The sequence below is a fragment of the Salvia miltiorrhiza genome, chromosome 1, assembly GCF_028751815.1.
Source record: "Salvia miltiorrhiza cultivar Shanhuang (shh) chromosome 1, IMPLAD_Smil_shh, whole genome shotgun sequence".
NCBI lineage: Eukaryota > Viridiplantae > Streptophyta > Magnoliopsida > Lamiales > Lamiaceae > Salvia > Salvia miltiorrhiza.
In genome coordinates, this window is record NC_080387.1 from 58,511,179 (window position 1) to 58,518,797 (window position 7,619).

General features: G+C 30.8%; 1 long non-coding RNA gene across 1 annotated transcript; it reads left to right on the top strand.

Moving 5' to 3' along the window:
* The first annotated feature begins 2,491 nt into the window (after positions 1–2,491).
* LOC130998678 (uncharacterized) lies at positions 2,492–3,719 on the top strand. Its single transcript, XR_009093289.1, has 2 exons — positions 2,492–2,850; positions 3,064–3,719. It is a non-coding gene; the product is annotated as an uncharacterized LOC130998678 (long non-coding RNA).
* The last annotated feature ends 3,900 nt before the right edge of the window (positions 3,720–7,619 follow it).

A 7,619-nucleotide genomic window follows, 5' to 3' on the forward strand; every position in this document is an offset into this window, starting at 1 on the left:
GAATTGGGAGATAGTTAGATGGTAGTTAGAAGGTAATTAAGATTTAATTATAATTCATAATCCACAATTAACAAAAGCACTCGATTTCAAGAGAAATAAATGCACCTGTATATATTTTCTTAGTGCAATAGCATACATTATAATACGATATAAAATAATCAAATACATTTGATGGGGAGATCAAATAGCATTGGACTAGATTGGCCGGCCCAAATTAATTCGTTGCTTTTTGAAATGTAACGATTTGTTTTTAAGGTGCAGTCGTCTGTCAATGCAAGTATTATATGATCTATTGTTGATCTCTAACAACTTATAGTAATTAATTTGGGCATGAACGTGACCATATTGGAATCAGGAATTATGAAATATTATTATTAGCGAAAGGAGAAAAGGTGTATAAGTGCTTTAGTAGTCAAATTGAAAAATTATTTGATGGTACTTGTCTGATGCCTCCCACCTTTACTTTCTCATAAAACTAGTTAGCCCATACTCCTCATTCCACTCCCTTTATCTCATCTTCAAACTATTGAATTTTGTTTTCTTCCCCCTTTTTTTAACAGAGCACGGCTCTCTCTCTCTCTCTCTGAATAAAATAAGAACGAATAGTTAATATCAAACCTTCAATCGTGAAGATTTACGATAAATGCATACAACACTTGAGTTTAAATTTTGGGGTAATAATAGTAATAGTCGGCCTAACCAAAGTGTCACGAGGAATATCAATGAACTCTGATTACTACAATTGCTTCGCTAGGATACCTATTTTCCCATTTTTTGGCTTATAGAGTCTATTTCTTAGTTCAAGACTCCTTTTACTAACTGATTTTTTTTTGAAAAAATAAATACTATTTGTTCGGGATAAAACTGCAATGTGCTAGGGATATAAACTTATAATAATATGATAATTTGATGTTCAAATTGATTCCATAATTGTAAGTTGATCCTATATTGACGCAAGCCATAGCTATAACTTTATATAAGAAAATAAAAGGAGGATGTGAATTTGGGGGTATTTGAAGGGAAATGGATCAATTCGTAGCTTATGTGATGTTTGGTGAAAAATGAAATATAAAAGGACAGCGCATATTTTGGGCCCAAATAAATGAGCATCTCGTTCCTATCCTCACATGGGCACCAAGAAACAATTGCGAATAAATTGTGGCCAACAATTTCAACATCCACAATATAATTACTTCACCCCTACCCACCACGCTAGATGTCTTAAAACTCTTGTTTAAACTAATTGAATGGGTTTAATATCAGAAATTACCACAAAGTAATATTGTATAATTTGTAAGAATAATATTAATTAGAATGTTAATAAGTAGAATGTTGATGACATTCAAGTTAATTAACATGAAACGAAATTTAAATAACACACAATTTACTTTTTTCACGAATTATAGGTCGATGAAATGGTTGTGGTGAATGTTAGGTCGATGAAGAATCAGTGTCACGTTTGCAGCATGAAAAATGATGAAATGATTGTGGTGAATGTTATGTCGATGAAATCATACTCTCAAGTAGTACGCATGAGAAGACCATCTTGTAGCTTTTGTAGGTTGTCAATTTGTCATCTTGTGGTAAGTTTCCTCCACTTTTCCCACACTTTCATAAGCTTCATATAATCACTGCAATGCCTCTCTGAAAACTGCTAGTCAGTCAGATAATCATGGATGTTGGTTGAGAGATCATGCTTCTTGAAAAATAGGAATTGTTGTCCCACTAATTTGAATCATGATTTAACCACATCTCCACTTATTGATTTGTGATCAACTGCACATAATTCATTATTCCACAATCAAATAATATAAAAACATATAGAAGAGAAAGAGTAAATATATGTAATTACTAATAGAGAGTCAAAGTTCAACTTTAAAACTGGCTCCCGAATGTTGGCTGATTCTCATAAATGTTGACAACAAAATGTTATCAACATTCAATCCAACATTGACTCTAACACCAATGGAAAAGTTAGAAGGATTCATCAAATAAAAATCAAATGAAATATTTATTATATAAAAACATATATAAGGACTTATTAAAACTGAAAGCTGTAATGAAATAAAAAAAAAGTTCAAGAATCCATATATATGTGTGTTATGTCTAGAAATAATAATAATAATTATTCTAATAATTGACTTAAATAGATATAAATTAGAGTTAATGTCAACCCCCACAAGTCAAATTTACAACAAACTTGACAGTGACACCGTCCTTTTAATTTGTAGACAATGTTTTGATGATTGTATTTTTTTTCGCGGTTGGGGAATTTAGATTGAACTTGTAAAGATTAGAGAAGATAAGACATAATTAGAGTTAAAAGGTAGCTAATGATAGAATTTTAAGTGATGGAACTAGTCGCAATTTAATTTGTTGATTGTTTAAATATGTGGAGAGCATCATTGCAACCGATAACGCACTCCCCATTCCCCAATCCCCATTTTATGTTATATATATATATATATATATATATATATATATATATATATATATAGGGGAGGGATCCATGGAGAATACTACATTAATAGAGAATAGAGAATTCATCTCTAGCGTTAGATCTACAAAATCCAACGGCTACAAGAAATTCGAATAATTAAAAAATAAAACCATCAAAAACGCTGAAAATAAGAACGCTCCGAAATTTTACTGCCCAGAGGGTGTAATTGGGAATTTTACCCACATCAATAAATCCGGAAGATTTGATTACTCCGCCTTTCCCTCTTCCACATCTCCACGATTATTCGGTTGAATTTCTGCAGACACCATTTGTACAAAACTTTCTGCAGATTTGAAGAAAAAGAATTGAATTTGTTCATCGTTTCGGCATATTTTCGCGACATCGAAGGGGTAAGTTCGAATATTTGTTCATTCATGAACCAACCCACCAGCACACACAGTCACATACGCACATGGCGCTACCCCCTTATTCACGCCACAGGCGAAACCACGGCCATGGTCACCGCCTTCGTTCCACCCATCTCTCTCTCGAATTCACCTCCATCATCTCTCTCTTAAACCTTAAATTCCCAAGTTTTTTACCGACTCCACCTTCGATTTTAGGCAAAGATGTTGAAATTGACGAAGAACGTTGGGTTGAAATTGATTCTGAAACTATAAAAGTTTCATACAGAAGATTCCCATGCTTTGAGCCACCAACTGATACAGAGCTCAAATTTGACTCTTTCCACTACCCCTCAACAATCGATAGAGAGGGTTTTGTCTTCAATTGGGGATCCTTTGAAAAAATCAAATTTTTATTCAAAGGTAATTTGATTCTTTTTTTTTTCTTTTTACTTTTCAATTGGGGCATGCTCTTTAATTGGGGGTTCACCTAATTTATCATATTCAAAGTTACATTAGTTAGTCGTTGTTTTCATGGACAAGTGAATAGGTTATCATTTTTTTTTTTTTTGCTTTTCAATATGGGTCTGCTCTTTAATTGTTTGATGAAGAGTTTTAATATTATGTTTATTCATATGGAATTTGCTCCTGACTTCAAAGAACTGAAGTGATTATATGGCTTGAAGAATTTGTGTTGGAATGAAGCAGAGGACCTTGATTCTGGATTGCCGAGAATTTTTATCTGAGTTTCTGCTGATTGAAAAAATGTAGTTTGTTCATTGAAAATGTATAATTATTCGTTACATGAATTACTTTATTCAACAGAATATTTTCTTCATTCCTAGTTTATGGGTAGTAGATACATTATTCAGAAATTATTGTCTTCATTCGTACAAATATAATTTTTATTTGATACATCTTCAACAATATTAGAATAAGATGTATTTTATGAATAACAAGAATATATTGAACAATATTCGTGAATACTAGTAAATGAATATGTTTTGTTAATCTGATGGCAAAAATTCTACGTGGCCCATTGAGAGTTGAAAAATTGGCTAATATGTGGAACATATGGTGAGATGCTTTGCGTGTGGTAAGTTGTATTTTTCTACTTTACGTGTTTGCAAATTTTAAATCTTGAGCTCGTTTGTGTTTACGAACAAGCATAAAATAATTATGAATACCTAAGTAAATTATTTCGAACAAAGCGTAAAAAATTATGAATATCTAAATAAAATATTTGAATTTTTCTTGCATGAAGACATAAAATATTTAACATAAAAAATTTTGAACAAGCATAAAAAATTTACGAACACCTGAATAAAATATTCGAATTTTTTTTATGACATAAAATATCTAATATATAACTTTTCGAACAATCATAACAAAATTACGAACATATAAATAAAAATATTTGAATTTTTAAATAACTGAAGGAAAAAATATATAACATTTTTTGGAAATACTAAATACCGATATTCATGCATGTCTCTCTATGAATAAATATTTTCAATTGCAATTTTCTTTTTATTTTTTTCAATTTTGTGTTCGTGATGATTGTAAAAAATCTTTTAGTGTGATAAATTATCTAATGTGATATACAAGGAAAAAATAATTAAATTGTAAACCCATAAAGATATGGCTCTGATCTTCCGAAAATAACTACATTCAGTCAACTAAGTTATGGAGGAATACGGTTATAATAATAATTGATTTACCTATTTAACCTTTAGGATGTTTAACATATTTATTAAAGGCAATTATCACCACCGTTAGATTTCCAAGATCAAACGGATAATACTTATTCTTCATTCTCAATTTTTTTGTCATTCTCCATGGATCTTCTCCCTATATATATATATATATATATATATATATATATATATATATATAAATTAACAGCATTAAAATAAAGATATTTAAAGGCAACGCCATAAGAGACTCGAATCCAAGATCTTTAACTTTAAGTACTAATTTTTTACCGCTTGGCCAACACCTGCACACAACAAATTGGATTGGATTGTTGGCTATCTCTATATCATGGATGGGATTATTTGTACAAATTTCGAGTTTCATCATCTGTGTCTCACGGTTGATTTTAATAATTCAATAAAATAAAAATCATTATATATAATGAATTTTAAATTTTAATATTTATTACAAAAAATTAAAATAAAAAATAGTACTCCATATAATCTAATTTTGATATAATCAACAAAAAAAAATCATTTTGTAGCTAAAAAAATAAATTATAAACTATAATTGAATTAATGAGACTTAGTTAATGATGGTATGATTATATTAAATTACACATATTAAAATTGAAAAAAAAGTTTATATATATATATATTGAATGATTCCAATGAGATCCTACATATATGATGAGATCTTAAATTGATTTGTAGGTGTTGATTTAATGTATTCTATGACTGACATTTATCTGGAGGAGAATTTTTTACCTAGGTTCGAATCCTAGAGCAAGCGAAAATTTTACTATTTTTTTTAATATCGTTATTCAACACCATGTAGTGTTTTTTTCATCACTATATAATGTCTTATTCATTAGTCTCACATCTCATGAAAATAGAAATCTCACTAGAATATAACAATATATGTATTTATGTAAGAGTGGGCTAAAATAAAAATACCTCTTAAAATATAAAATAGAAACCATTTTCAGTCATTAGATCATCAAGATCTACGGTTAATCCATCACCTTGGCGGATGAATTCATGGTCGTGAGTTCGGATTTCCTAGGTAGGGAAAATTTTATTTTTCGCAATTCATACATATACACAACGAATTTATACGTGTTCTATATAAAATTCATGCATTTTAATTGGTTAGTATTTTATATTTTAAGAGCTGTTTTTATCCTAGCCCCTCCCCATATATATAAAACCCCAATTTTGAATGGTAAGATTTTTCTAACAAATTCTCTCTCTCTTCTTCAACTAGATTCTATCTCTTGCTCTAACAACATGTCTTAATTAATCACTTTCTTATGTTGATTTTTTCTTACTACTATCAAATTTTGTATATAATCAATTGCATGTGGCTATATCAAGAGTATGAGATTGCAATTAAAAATTTCAAATTTTGTGAATGATAGAAATAATGGTAGTATTACCACAAACATTGTATATAAGAAAATATTTTAAAATATACTCCTTGCGTCCCATTGATCTTGTCCCGTATTCCATTTTTGTTTGTCCCATTAACTAAACACTAAGAATTCTTAATTAACTTCTCTCTCCTACTTTATCACTTTATCACTTTATCACCCTCTCTCTCATACTTTATCACATTTTATCTCATACTTTATCACTTTATTACATTCTCTCTCCTACTTTATCACATTTCATTATCTCTCCTACTTTATCTAATAATACTCTACTTAATAACCGTGCCAAAACCAAATGGGACAAGCTCAATGGGACGGAGGGAGTACATGTTTTTTTTGTTGTTGTTGAATCGTTGATAATTTGAATTTGCTACTTATAAATTATGTTTAATATTTATATTTATTATTAAAAATGTCACTTAATTTCAATAATCTGTCACTGTACAGGTCATCCAACTTCAACGCTCTGTTTGACCCCTCAAACGACCTTCAATCGTATTTTTTTGCAGAAATACGACTTCTTCGTCTTCGAAAGAGCTTTCCATGGCCGCCCGTTTCACCTCAATCGGAGTTCTGTAGAGGAAGTTATGACTGTTTTTCAGAGACTGCCAGAACTTGGTTTCCTGCGAAAATCTGACTCCAGTTCAGATCTTCTGAACTGTATCCCGCTCAGTTCCCAACATTGGATGGACAACAAACTATGAGAACTGCCAGAGAATTCGACCCCTAAAGTTGGCGCCTCCTTATTGCTCTGCTCTTAAAATCCTAATTTTTGTGTATCTTATTCTGAGAGCAAATATCTTTATTTAAAGACAAAATACAGACCTAGGGCCTTAATAACTGTAGTAGACGACTCCTACTGGGCTCAGGAGACTTTGAGCCAGTCCAGGGATCAGATACAAGGAATAAATATAGGCCTCAAATGAATTAATTCTTATGATCAGCACAGATCACAATTAATTCATAAATATTAATTCATTCCATTAGGAAGTCAATATTGACTTACCCCTTTATTACCGATGATGAGTCGGGCTTGTATTTAGACTTATTAAACCTCCGTATTTAAAATATCCGACATCCATTAATTAATTAAAGCTCTGATAGTGTATATTAATTAATCTCTTTGTAATCCTTAAGTAGTACCACTCAACCCTTATTATTGCGTCTGAACTTAATCAACATGCAGGGTTTAACGCAATAAACATTTTGAGCTCCTTAAGGGGATGTCATTATCCTATACTGGATACGGGTACTAATACAGATAACCAAATATCATATATTAACCGCTATCACCCAAGATACAGAGTACTCAAGTTAATATATAACTCTCACCCATAGTAAATCAAAGTGATACACGAATCAACATATATATTTGAAACCTTATTAGTATTAAGATCTTATTAAGTCACCGAGATCTTGATCCTTCACATATGTCAGATAGAAGAATACATCTCACTGTGATCCTATCAATACGTTACGACGTACCAGTATAGACAAGTAGTCAAGACAAACTCCTTCCATCTATACTGCAGCATAAACCAACGAGACTCATCCTAAAGTCATCTCGACTGTGATCAGTTTATATCTCTTAAGGTTATTCCTATTATATGGTCTTCTGTTATCTACAACACACCATATAATCTACTTA